The sequence below is a fragment of the Emydura macquarii genome, unplaced genomic scaffold, assembly GCF_026122565.2.
Source record: "Emydura macquarii macquarii isolate MOO-44397 ecotype Brisbane River unplaced genomic scaffold, CSIRO-AGI_Emac_v2 contig_2994, whole genome shotgun sequence".
Taxonomy (NCBI): Eukaryota; Metazoa; Chordata; order Testudines; family Chelidae; genus Emydura; species Emydura macquarii.
Window position 1 is genome coordinate 3,791,421 of NW_027133131.1, and position 14,572 is coordinate 3,805,992.

The 14,572-nt window shown below is 41.8% G+C and overlaps 1 long non-coding RNA gene across 1 annotated transcript; it reads left to right on the forward strand.

Annotated features, from left to right (window-relative positions):
• LOC137141039 (uncharacterized) lies at positions 1–8,095 on the forward strand. The gene is made up of 4 exons (XR_010916528.1): positions 1–87; positions 2,509–2,635; positions 4,084–4,616; positions 7,593–8,095. It is a non-coding gene; the product is annotated as an uncharacterized lncRNA (long non-coding RNA).
• Positions 8,096–14,572: the final 6,477 nt, after the last annotated feature.

Sequence of the window (14,572 nt, forward strand, 5' to 3'; positions counted from 1 at the left end):
ACTGATTTTTTTTTTTCAGTTGAAACTCACAGACCCAAATGCCACACAACAGCGGGGAGGCAAAGGAGAGGAGGAAACCCAGCACAAGTAAGTTTTCTCTGGAAATGTAGTCCTTTTGTGTATATCAGGTATCTACAGTGACTAACATGCTTGATTGGACTGTGCCCTCAGGTATATACAGTGATTGCATCTCCATAGACTAACACACTTGATTTGACTGTGTCTTAACCATTCCGTAGCCAACGGAAGAGCGCTGGGCAAGCCCAGGAGAGAACCAGGCAGCCCTTGCTGGGGGGGAGGCAGCTTGCAACTATATGGCCTAGGTCTTCTAACTAGCCGTCATGAAGGTTCCACACTTATCGTTATTGGCAGCACATCTGATTGCTTCACAGCTAACGCAATGGAGCTTCACCCGGCTAATATACTGCGGGCTAGGCAGAAGATTCAGCGTCATATGCTTCTCTGAGTTGTGCTAATGCAATTCTACTGAAGGCTAAGAAGTTATACTCGCGTGCTCCTTTGTCTTCAGAACCAGAATAAAAGGTTAAAGCCGAAATAGTTAGCCAAACAGTCCAGGCTCAGGAAGATTTGTCATCTTGGGGTCACTACTCTGATCTTTAACGGTGATTAATTTTCAGATTGCATATCAGCTTAAAATTCCTAACTACAGTTATCCCAGCTTCACTCCAGTAATTGTTGGAAATTAAATAGCAATTAACTATTAAAGAATTTATTGAATGAAATCAATGTAATGAAGGCATACTCAGTAATTAAACCTCCAAGTCGTACCATTTTTAATAATTCACTGGTATATTAATTTATAAATCTCGTATGAAATGTGTAGTAGGGATCTTTAACACATTCCTTGTGTTTGCTGACCAAAAGCTATTTCTATGGTGACTGCTTTGTAGCTCGGTATATCTGATATTGGTTTATGTTTCTAAGATCCAATGCAATGTATTTATAATTATACAATGCCCAGCATAATGCAACCCTGCTCCATAATTTGGTTTTGCTAGGTGCTAAAGCAGTACAAATACATAAGAATAAATTGACAGAAAAGCTCCCATTGACAACAGGAGACATTGGATCAGGTGCGACTGCAGTTTATGCCTGTAAAATTAGTGGAAAGCCCCAAATAGCTTTGGTATGTTCTATAAGAGTGAAAGGATGCACTGGGAACCAACCAGCCGAAAATAGGAACTAAGTATTTTTGTAGCTGTGTTCATGGTTTGACAGATATAAACATCCTGCCTTGTAATTTACTTTACAGTTCTGTCAAAAGTTCTCTTTGTGCTGTGTGTATTTCTCCTTGTTTGCTAATGATTTCAGCACTAGCCCCTAAAGAATCATCCCTACCTTCCTCAGAGGCAGAGGATGTTTCATCAAATGGATTAACCAAGCCCATAATTATGGAACTAGAATTTAAATTTTCAGTGCTGAGTGGCAGAAAAAACTGGAAATTATGACAAGGAGCAAAGCTAATTTGCATAGTTATGCTAATGGCGATGCATGAGCCCTTCAAACACCAATTTACTTTGTAGGTGGCTCAGATTTCCTCTGAGCATTGGTTTTATTTCCTTCCCCCCGCCCACTCCCCGAATGGTAATGATTAGTGCAAACAGCAAAGTCAAATCCACAATATGGCAGGTAAGGCAAGAAGGAATGTGCTAAATACAACACAAAGATATTTTTCTTAGTGGTAAAACTGTTTTGTTGTGGAGTAAATCTTGGGCCCTGAACTAGATTTCCACTTGCACAGTATCTTAAGGGGAAATTTTCAAATGGCACAAAGGCCAGTTTGTGGCCCAATTCCTGCTGAAAAAAACAAATCATGTGCCTAGCTTCCATCTATGCCTTTGAAAACCAAATATCTGTTGCTCTGGAGACAGTTTGCTGCTATGCTACTGCACAGTATTAGTTATCACAGGTGGGATGAAATTCAGGACTCCCAAGGGTTGACGGTATTGTTTCATGGGGGATGCAAAAGCAAGCCTTCCCCCACAGAGGGAGCAGCCCTAAACATATCTGAAGTATGTCTTGATCCTGCTCCCTCTTCAAATCAATGAGGAAACTCACGAAAGACTAAACATGGCAGGCCTACGTATAATTACAAACTTCCCACTTTTTATTATTGCAAGGCAGTGGCTAGATTGCTGGGCTACGAGTCAGAAGGCCTCGATTCTAATCTCACAGCTACTCATCGCCTACCTTGTGACTTAGGGCAAACCACTTCCCCTTTCTTTCCCCTGCAACTCTGTTCTTTCCTGGCAAGTGCATTGGGGAAGAAACAGCTTCTTATTATGTGTTTTTACAGTGTCTGGTGTAACGGGGCCCTGATCTGTTGGCAAAACTGTTGCAATTTGAATAAATAATCATATCAATTTCAACAGCTCCTCATAAAATAAACTGCATCACAGTGACTGCCTGGCTCCTTGCTACTCTTTCTTCTTTAGTAACATTCAGGGCTAATCATTTTATATTCGTTTTCCCTCCCCACCCCCTTAGCCAGGCACTGGAGAAATGGAAGAAGCATTTTTTCAGCTTTACCAACAATTCACACAACTGCAGGATTTATGTGCAAAGCAGGCTGAGCTGCTACAGAAGTTGACTGTGATGAAGGAACCATTGACGGGTAAGGAATACTGCTACTTCGGTTTGCGCTGGTTACAATTTCTGGCCCCCTAATGGAGGCGTAAAGCTCAATCAAACATGAATTCACGTACATTTGAACTGGATCTTGCACATAGCCAACACAAGGGGACACACCTGGTTGCGGCAGCGCTTATGCTGGGCTGTATGGGAAAGGGGAACTACCCCATACATCATAAGGGTGTTGAACACCAAGCAGACAGTCAAGGTAAGAATCATGATTGGAATCCTCTGAGGACACATGGCAGATGCCGGGTCTTTTGGGTCAGAGCACCATGGTGCAGGGGACGGTCTGGACATGAAAGACAAAGCCTTTCACATGGAGCTACTAGCCAGGTTGTAAGCTCTTTGGGACAGGGTCTGTCTTTTTGTTCTGTGTTTGTCCAGCACCTAGCACACTGAGTTCCTGGTCCATGACTAGGGTCCCTTGGCACTACCATAATACACCAAATATATAAGCATCCCCACAGAATGCAATGCACATTTCTTTGACCAGGCTTTCTCTAACATAAGCATATAGCAATGTGTGTCTGTGTATATTAGATAAAAAATTCTCCAAAACAGGTCACTGCACTGTACACACTTCTGCCTCTGGGGAGAGAATGAGAGAACAAACCCATGAGAGATATTAGTCAGATTGCTTAATGCAATACTGGAAGGTGCTCAGCTACTCAGAGCAGTATTGCCTAATGGACAGAACACTGGACTGAAACTCAGTAGACTAGGTTTTGTTCCTGGCATAGCCACTGGTCTGCTGGGTGACCATGAGCAAGCCACTTTCTCATTTTACTGGTGGGGAAACTGAGGCACAGAGGCTAGTAATTTTGTCCTCATTTGTAAACGGCTTTGAGATCTACTGATGAAAGAGTTAGGAGTTATTTTTATTACTACAGTGAGGAGTGTGTTATAAGAACCTATAAAGAATAGGCGAGAACTTACCTATATAAAAATTCTTTCCTTCCCTCTCTGGCACTTCCTGGTTTGCTAAAGAAATCACAGAATGCATCAACCTGTGACATCACTGACATCATTCATTCCAAAAGATGCATCGAAAAAAAAATCACATGCGCTTTCCTGAATTCAAAGCAAGGAGGGATTTACTGAGATTCAAGGCTGTTTACATCTGTGACCGTTAGCTATCAGGCAAACTTATTTGCAAACGTGCCTTGGTATAGAGCACTTATCAACATTCCATAATTAATCAAGGTGAGGAATGGTAGATGGAATTACCTTTACCTTCCCACTCAACAGCATCCGTTGAGATGAGGTCATAGCCATCTCCGCTGTACAGCCAGTGCCCAGTCACCAGTATTTGTCTTATAATGCTATGATTCACAAAAGGAGAATGATATCATTGGGGGGAAATGCAAACAAAAGCAATAAGGACCTTTCAGTCCCATGAGTAAGTGACCCCACTGTTTTCTTTTATAGACATGCCCACTTCGATGCCAGTCCAGTGCACAGACGACAGGGGGTTAGATCAATCAGAGAGGCCCCTCTTCAAACAGCAATTAACAAAGGCTCCTGGCTCTGTCCTCTTCAGCCCAATGGTTTCTACCTGGCGCAGCTCCGCAGTTCTTCGGTATGCAGACATATCTTCTCATTTTGATATTAAGTACCCACCAAGTGCAGCAAACAACAGCTTGTTAAGCAGTGGCAACGCGAATGCGGATTTTGCAAGGGCACTTACGAGCCAGAACCGCCACCAACCACACATGGGCAAGAAGGCAGATTGTGACACACCGTTGAAAAATTATATGACGTTCCCTGCCTTGAAAGCGGACAAGGAAAAATCCACAGCCACTCCCCTACCTCAAGAGCTTGCTACTTTAAATCCAGCGGATGAAGACTCCTTTCCCACTCTCCTGGATCTTTATGAAGCACCACCAGATTTACAGGTGGAAAATACTTCCATTCAAACTGCAGAGATTAAAATTCCTATAGAAATACGAGGACCAACACAGGTACAGTATGTGGTTACACAACAGTATCTATTATTTGTATTACCATAGTGCTGAATCAAACCCCATTGTGCTAGGTGCTGTACAAAAAGACAGTCCCTGCTTAGGAATTTTTTTTTGCTCCCTTTACTGTAATATCTAAGTACCAAACAATCTTCAATATACTTATCCCCACCACAGAATTCCCCATGAAAGAGGAAATTATTATTAGCCCCATTTTACAAATGGCACAGAAAAGCTAAGTGATGTGCTCCAAAGTCTGGGGAGAGCAAAGACTAGAACGAATCCCGGCTAGCACCCTAACCATGGGACAATCCTCTTTCTCTAATAGATTGTGGGATTTGCCTTACAGCAGCAGTTCCCAAACTTTTTGCCAGCATGACCCCAGTTGAGTGAATTATTTCCTTCTAGGACCCCAGACAGCCTGGAGGACGCCATTTTGAACACCCAGTGCATCACCACATGCATCACCATCGTGCATTGTGATGTTGCAAGCACCATAGGCACGAAGTCGCACTGTGCGGAGAAAAGTTGTGTCCTCCACACACTAGGGATCACCGTGGCCCCATCTGCTGATGGCACGACCCCATTTGGGGTCGCGACCCATAATTTGGGAACCGTTGCTATACAGGATCCTACCATCAGCTCTAGTATCATGTTCTTAAGGGGGAAGTGCTGGATTCCTCACCAAAAAATTACACACACGCCCATACTGTACCTAGCCATCCGGAGCCTTGTGGTGGTCAGTTGATGCCCTGAGCATGGAATCTGATAACCTTGCTGTAATTCATCACCATAAAAGTTGTCTTTACTCATAAAATTACCAAGCCCTTTTCAGGTGACAGCCCATCTGCAAGTACTCTTGAAGGGACGAATCACCTTCATAGCTCTTCTCTGGGCCATTTTACTTTTAACTAGTGTCCACCTCCTACTCTGAATCGTCTATAATATTGTCTAAAGCCCAACAAATACTGAGGGACTCTGCCATCCATTTCTCTGCCTCTGAGAGACCAACCATGCAATATAACTCCGTGTTGCTTATAACGAAGCCATATTTAATTCATTTGCGAGGCTTTGCCTCTTACTCCATATTTGGTATTTTCCTTCAAAACCTCTTCCAAAGGACTTCACCCGAAGCCTTTTGAAAAATAGATGATTTGGTCCATCTAGGGACACTGCTCTGTTGGCCATGCCATAATGACATGTAATATTCTCATTAACCTTTTCGAAGGCTGGGGCACCCTGTCACCCGCCTGGGAAAACACTCTGCCACGCTCAGTTATAGCCCTTCCCTCAGATCTCTGTTTAGCCTTCAGCGCATGCACACATGGGAAGAAATGTGGAACACCACCACAAAATAGTAGGCCAGGTTCACACTAAAAATTAGCTTGACCCAGCTACGTCCCTCAGGGGTGTGAAATATCCACACTCCTGAGCGACACAGTTAAGACCTCCGGTGGTGACAGCACTAGGTTGATGGAATTCTTCCATGGACCTAACTACCACCACTTGGGGGAGGTGATTAATGACTGTGAGCAGAGATGGCTTTCCTGAGCGTCTACACTGAAGCTCTGCTGCTGTAGCATTTTAAGTGTAGACACAAGGCAAAAACAGGCCAGATCTCTCCTAGGCCTCTCTGGTCCAGCATTCTCGACCCATCTGTCTCTCTTTTTAAAGATCCCCAGCTGACGAGCTACATCATTTTGTTAGATGTAATTGTCCCGTCCTTAACCAATTATCTCCTTGCTTTGGCCCATGTGGGGATGCCTGCAGAGGAGCACAGATTGATGAATCACCAGTAGGCTACTCATACTCTGTCACAGCTCGGTTGTGCAAGGCACTGTTCAAAATAGTAAGACCTTACTAAGGTTTTACTAATCTGACCTTAATAAGATTGTATACTCTTTGGGGCAGGGACCATCTTCTTGTTCTGTATTTGTACATCTCCTAAAGCAATGGGATCCTGGTCCAGGAGTAGGCCTCCAAGGTGCTAGAGTAATATAAATAAATAATAATAATAATGGCAAAACCCAACAGATAGATAAAATATACAGGTTGATGTTGGGAGGAGTTTATTGCAATGCAAGCATATTTTTACATAATTTCCTTTCATTTTTCACACAAACGGGGATCTCATGATAATGACACTATTATCATCACATTATTAATAGTAACTGCTAAGGATCGTCAGCTCTGCCTATATTTAGAATCGAGAGGTTTTTTTAAGATGGAAAAAAAAAATGCATGAACCACGTGTCTTGTAAAATCCAAATATGCCTTATCAGCACTTAATAATAATGCAGCAAAAAGGAAATTACAAAAGCTTTCCAATTGACCTTTCACAAAAGCACTTTTATCACATTGTGGCTTTGGCAGAGATTGGCGTCTCCAAGGAGGAAGTGATGGGCAACTTGAGACATTCAATTGCCATAAATAATGAGGATGGGCGGGGATCATGCAGGGGTTTCGGAAGGAATTAAAGTGGGAAACAGAGGAGCTGCTGCTAAGGTCGTATCGTACTCCATAGCCCTAGACAAAGCAGGATAGATTCTGTGCTGGGTCTCTCAGGAGGTGCAAGGGATAAAAGTTGGCTCCAAGTCACATTTGCTCCTCCTGTATTCTGGCTGCTCCAGGGGGTAAGTAAGAGCAATCCTCGGGCTGCTGTGTCTTATAACAGCTGTATTGCTATGCCCTGTGGCTAGCCCTCCTCTATGGTGATCCCGTATAGGGGAATTTCCCAGGGACCAGTGTGGTTTCTTTTTATAGACCCTGCAGCAAGGGTTGCAGCAGGGGCCAGCCACCGGTCAAGCAGTGTTTCCTGAAAGCGGTGCTTATTTTTAAATAAGAAGCCAAACTTGATCATGGGAATTAAAGACCCTGGGATGGAGGTTGAAATAAACACAGTTAAAAGCCAAACACAAATAATACCCCTACCGTGGTTAACCCAGTTGTCACTCTTTCCCTTTAATAATTTTCTAGACTTCCTGGACTCCAGGATGGGTGGGAGAAGACAGTCTACTTAGTCGCTGTGGGATTTTGAACTCCAAGGGACCTCTGCATACCCAGACGTGTGATTTCTGCCAAGCCATTTTCCCAGCAGGAGAAGCAGCACAAGGAGACTATCTCATAGCGCATGTTGAATAGGATTGGTATCATCATGTACTTGTAACCCAGGCTTACCCAGGATGGGTCTCTGTCCCCCCCTTTAGTGGCTGGATAACATGAGGATTTATGAGCCTGCTATTGGTAGAACTGTTTGAATAAGTGGCTGAACTGAAAAATTGGGAAAACGATTTTTTTGGTTTGAGTGGACCCGAAATGAAAATTTTTTCAGTTTTTCCAGCAAAACTAAAAACGTAAAAAAAGAATTTGTTTTGGATTGAACAGAACATTTTGCTTAATTTCTGAGTTTTGATTTTTTTAACCTTTTTTTTTTTTTAAAATAGCAATTTAATAAAATTAAGTGAAATTCTAAAATGAAATGAACCCTTTCAACATTTCTCAATTTTTTTTTTAATATTCGACCAAATCCATTCGCCAAAGTTGACCCAGATTTGTGAATTATTTTGATCAACCCAAATCTGCATTGTGGGGAGGGGGGGGCAATGAATCACGCAACAAAGTTTGCCTGAGCAAGGTTCTACACCATCTAATGGTGATAAACTTTTCCCTGAGTTCAGGGCTACTGAAATCAATGGTAAAACTCTCAATAGTTCCAATGGGATCAGGTTAATTCTCCAGTTAAAGTACCTGTTTGTGCTGACAAAGATAAAACAATATCTGCTTCACCTCCCAGTAATGTAACCTCGCCAATAAAGGAGTGTCTGAGTTTGTTAATTCTCCCTAACCATGTTCAGTCATATGGTGGTGACAACCAGCTTCTTAATCACCCTTGTACCTGAAAAAAAGAAAAAGAAAGGAAGAGCTTATACTGAGCAGGACTTCTAAGTCACCAATATAAGGGATTTGAATTAAATTGAATTAAATTTGTTGGACATAAAGCTTCTAACCTTTCCTCCAGATCTGATGTGCCATTAATGCTCTGACATCTTGCATCAAATGGGAATGCACCAGAGATTCTGGCTGAAGGCAGGTGTATACGGTGATATATGACATTAGTGGCACTGTGACTTACACAGATGCCAAGTTATGTTTATAATTAATCAAAATACCTAGGCTTTTATTAGGGGAAATGTAATGATTGTTTCATTTTTGGTGTGTGACTCATTGATCACGAGAGCTTTTTCCAAGCGGGGACCTACAACTTCTTAACTTACATCACAGTATTGTGACTTTATACAGGTGCAACTCTTCTGACTTCACTGGAGTTACTCTTGTTTCACAGCGGTGGGAGAAGAGAATCAGCCTTATTATTTTGCTGTAAACCAATTAATATTCCAGTTACAAGGGCTCTGCTAAGCCCCACACATTTACTCATAAGCGTTTGGACAAAAGTCTGATAGTTTTTTTCCCATTCTTGTTCATTTCATAATCACATCCAGAAGAAATGGCTTTGATTTCCCCCCCCCCCTCCCGCTCCCTGTGACTAGGCTACTCCACATAATAATGAGAGGACATCATTGTATTCTGATCCTTTGTGGTACTTTAAAACAGGGGTTCTCAACCTTTTTTTGCTGGGACCCCCTTTGAAAATATTTCAGGCTGTGACAACTCCTCCGAAAAGTGATGACTCTCCCCCATGCCATGTCACCCTTACTGGCATGTGTGGGGGCTGACAGCTCGTGATCCACTCCCATAATAACCTCACGACCCTCGTAGGGGTCACGATCCCCAGTTTGAGAACCCCTGCTTTAAAAGATACTGTGTTGCATGGCCTTGAAGAGAATATTGTTTCATGCAGCGCTGAGTTACTGGAAGTAGTGTATCAGAAAGCCAGCATAGCAAGAGTGGCCATAAATTTGTTTGGTATGAAGTTCTTGCTGGCATCAGGAAGCTGAGAGTTTGCCAGAAGGAAAAGGCCGGATCTTTTCTGCTTTGAAAGCCAGTGGAGCAAATTTTATTTAAAAAAAGAAAAAGCACAGATCGATTTTCTCAGGAACTAAAAACATCTCCAGTGTGTTGTTAATCGACAACATTTTACATAAAGCACTGGTATATAATACTGTAATAGTGATGAGTGCAGGGAGTGTTTGTGCTGTGTATGAATGGATACCACTGTGTGTGTGTGTGTGTGTGTAGCTGCATTGCATTGATGGGGGTGACACTGCATCGCCATTCGCACTGACTGCATCTTTGGACACAACTAACAGCACATTTCTCTCCTTTCTGCATCCCTCATTCAGCAAGCTACTTAAGCATGTGCCTAACTTTAAGCATGTGAGTACGTTTATTGACTTCAAGAGCATTGCTTACGTCCTTATAGTTAGGTCTGTGCTCACCTACCTGACTGAATCACAGCCTAAAACCCCTCCAAGTGCCATAAAAACTAGCTTGACTTTTTAAAAATATGTTACATTTTTAAATGTCATGTTGTACGGAGCAGTTAGTCACCCTGACTAAGCAGATGGTCCACAGTGACATAAAAAACTTCTTTTTTAATCTAGTGCTTTTCATTGGCCTGAAAATTCCTTAGCACCTTAAATAACCTCAAGTACGAAATATTTGTCTGAACCGCAGAGGGAGTAGGTGGCATCTCAAATGGATGTGGTGTTACTTCTGAATAAGCATGTGTTGGCTGATGTTTGCAAGTTCAAATGCTGCAGTAGCGCCTGTAAGGCTTGAACCAGGTTTTTTCTTACTACTGAATTTATTATGGATACTGTTGCCTCCATGGGCTAATACAAAAACAAGCATGTGTGCTCACTGACAATCGTCTAACCAGCCAGGAATGTTGTTGTGGATACAACACTTCTCAGGTTTTAGTCTTAGTGGGAAGGTGAGATTCTCGGCTTTCCCATAGCATATAATTTATAGTAGAGCTGGCCAGAAAATGCCATTTTTTCCCTCACAGAAAATATCAATAAAACAAAAAGTTGTCATTAAAATTTGCAGTGGAAAATTTTGATTTTTCATCAGAAAACGGAAACTCAGTTTGTTTTTCATTTTTTTTTTTTTTGGACAGTTTTCTGCTGAGAAAAGAAAAAATTTCAGCTGAAAAATGCTCAAAAGTGGGGTGTGGTTTTTTTGGCTGAAAATTTTTGTTTTCTCAGCTTTCCAACAAAAAGTAAAATATTATCAAGGAAGGCAGCCACTTTATGCCAAATTTTTTATTCGGTCAAAACCCCATTTTTCTGTTGGTAAAAAAATTTCAAAGGAAAATTTGTGATCAGCCCAGTTCATATCCCTGTTAGTTCACAAGATGTACCTTGAAATAGCCACTGGCACTTGGATCAGACAATAATGCAACTATTTACTAGATAGATTAGGGTGATTTCTGCACCTCAGATATCCTGGGCTAATCTGCCCTTGCAGTCAGGTCTCAAACATCTGGTGGGTTTCGTGACATGAACAAGAATCTCTTGCTGAATATGGCCCTGATTCAGCCAAGCCTTCAAGTGCACGTGTAATCTTATCACTGTTCAGCAAAACACAAGTGTTTAAGGTTTTGGCTGAATCAGACTAAGGCCATCACATTTATGTGTGTCCCCTCAATTAAGTAGTGGTTGCATTGCCAAGCGTGCAAAGGTTGCAGCATGCAGACAGAATGAGAATAAGTAGATCCTCAGAGCTCCGTCTGGGACCAGTCTCCCTCAAGGTTGGGGGAATTGTTTTTTGTTTATTATAATCTGCATCTGTTAAGATTCCATCTGAGTTAAGTTTCTCCCCTTAAGGCTTGATTCAAGACTCCCATTCACGTCCATGTCGAAACACCCATTGACTGGAATAGCGCAGGATCAAACCATTTTTTTTCCTGATTTTATACAAATCAGTTGGCTGAATTACATCCTATATATGCTCTAGGAATTCTTTTGGGGAAGACCTATGGCCTCCTTATACAGGAAGAGGTCAGACTAGATGATCACAATGGCTAATTCTGGCCTTGGGATCTCTGAATCCTTCAGATTGCCACAGCTGCTATCCATCTCAAAAAGCGCGATGCCCACTTACTGCACCATCTCAGACCTATGCCTGATAATATCAGCTGGGAGTTTGTTAATTAAGGGATAACACATGAGAGGTCTTAAATGACACTAACGTACTAGTGCATTTTGTGTGCGTTCTAAGGCATAAGGCCAAAGACAAAGTGTTGATGTACCTGTCTAATAGCTGGTATATGTTACTCATTTTTAAACATTGTTTTATGATTTTACTTTGGCTTCCAAAGGAAAAAATAAAGATAAATATATTACATGAGTCTTAGTCACAAATTAACTGAACCATGGCAATTGGAGCTAATAATAAATTTATGGTGACCAAATATGGGCCACAATCTGTTCGCTGTTAGTGACACTGGCATAAATCTGTAGTAAATCCATTAAAGTCAATGAGAGAGACATCAGTAATTGAGAATGGAAATTTCCCCTCTTGGTTTTGTGTAGACAAAATGAATCAGGCAGTAACAATCAGATACTGACAGAATCTGAATTCTCGTTGGCTAAAAACGTAGAGATCAGCATTAATGACTTGCTCACAAATAATGCTCTGCACTCAACTTCATGTCCTTTCTCCATCTGTCTTTCTGTCTGGTTGTAACGTGATAACTTTGGAACATTGCATGTGATCGGTTGCAAAATTTCAGCTAATGTTCCAGGCGTCAAAGGGCAGAACCCTATTGATTTTGGTGAAAATCAGAGAACCAGAAAAGCCAGATTTCTATTAAAATCATGCCCACAGAAGGCCCATATGGTGCTGAAGGCAGAGGAAGCTCTTTGGCATGTGCTGCCATCTACACACATCACAGTCAGCAGTTTACTAGAAAGTCGCACACTTAATTGCTCATGTAGGCCAAACTCTGTGTGTTATCCACCTTTTGAAGTGCAAATGGCTGTGAGAGGAACTGGCCTGAGTGGGGGGCAAGGGTCCTGGCTGGGGGGTCTTGGCTGGAGAAGGGACAAGGAGCTCAGTTTGGGGACAGGGATGAGAGGCTTGGCTGGGGTGTGTGCCTGGAGTGGGGGTCGCTTGAGGCTCAGCTGGGGGTGGTAGTGGTCAGAATGGGGGGTGAGGGTTTAGCAGAGGGTGGGAATAATAGGTTCATGAAATATTTCCTTACAGTACGTACAGAACCAATATTTCTTGGAGAAACAAAAAACAAAACAAAACAAACAACAACCTCTCCTAGCTGTGATAAAACACGTTTGATTGGTTCCAGGAATTCTTTCAATGACAAAACGGGCAATAAATATCAGTTCCTCACCACCTACAATCTGGTTGTCCACCTGTTATAGGAAATCAATAATGGCTCTGTTAATTACTAACTTACCAAGTTACACTTCCATTTTCAGCTTCCATTAAGACATAGGGAAGATTAATGTTTCCTTACATCATTTCATTTGTCAATGAATATGAAACTGGCACATGAACAGAAAATGCCCATTTTAATCTATTTATAACTAAAAAAAAAAAATCACTGTAATGAGAAGAATTACAGCGAAAGCCGTATAAAATGGGAGCTCTGCTTGTTTTTAAAAGCTACTTTTGAAAGGCCCCAAGTTCTATCTACTAAGGGGAATTCTCTGGCCTGTGTTACACAGCATATGAGACCAGATGACAGGATAACATCATTCTTTGACAGGGCAACAAGCCTTGTGGATAAGGAGGAAGCAGTAGATGTGATATATCTCAACTTTAATAAGGCTTTTGATACTGTCTTCCATGACCTTTTCTTAAGCAAATTAGGGAAATATAGCCTAGGCAAAACTGTTATAAGGAGAGTGCAAACCATTCTCAGAGAGTAGTTATCAGTGGCTGGCAGTCAGGCTGGAAGGGCACTTTGAGTGAGTTCCTGCAGAGATCTGTCCTGGCTCCAGTTCTATTCAATATCTCCATAAATGATTTGGATAATGGCATAGAGAATACACTTACCGTATAAAGTCTGTGGATGATACAGAGCTGTGAGAGGTTGCAAGTGCTTCGGAGGACAGGATTAGAAAATTCAAAATGATCTTGACAAACTGGAGAACTGGTCTGAAATAAATAGGAGGTAATTTTAGTAAGGACAAATGCAAAGTATTATATTTAGGAAGGAATAATCAATTGCACAAATACAAAATGGGAAATGTTTGCCTAGGAAGGATAGAGAGAGACAAGCAGGGTGAGGTAGTATCTTTTATTGGACCGACTTCTGTTGGTGGGAGAGAGACAAGCTTTTGAGCTAACACAGAGCTTTTCTTCAGCTCTGGGAAACCAACTCAAAGTGTCACTATTAAATACACAGGAAGCAGTGTGGCAGAAAAGAATCTGGGGTTATAGTGGATTACAAATTAAATGCGAGTTAACCAGGTACCCCCTTGCAAAAAAAGCAAACATCATAGTGGGATGTATTCATAGGAGTATAGTAAGCAAGACACAAGACATAATTTTTCCACTGAAAAGGCCTCAACTGGAGTAGTGTGTCCAGTTCTGGACACCACGCTTCGGGAAAGATGTGGACAAATTGGAGAAAGTCCAGAGGAAAGCAACAAAAATGAAAAAAGGTCTAGAAGACATGAGCTACATGGAAAGATTGAAAAATTGGTTTTGTTTAGTCTGGAGAAGAGAAGACTGACGGGGGAAATGATAACAGTCTTCAAGCAAGTAAAAGGTTGTTATAAAGAGGAGGGTGATAAATTGTTCTTATCCACTGAGAACAGGACAAGAAGTAATGGGCTTAAATTGCAGCAAGGGAGATTTAGGTTAAACAGTAGGAAAAAATTCCTGACTGTAATGGTAGTTAAGCACTGGAACAAATTGCCTGGGGTGGTTGTGGAATCTCCATCACTGGAGGTTTTTTAAGACCAGGTTAGACAAACACCTGTCAGGGATGGTCTAGATAATACTTAGTCCTACCTCAGTGCAGCGGA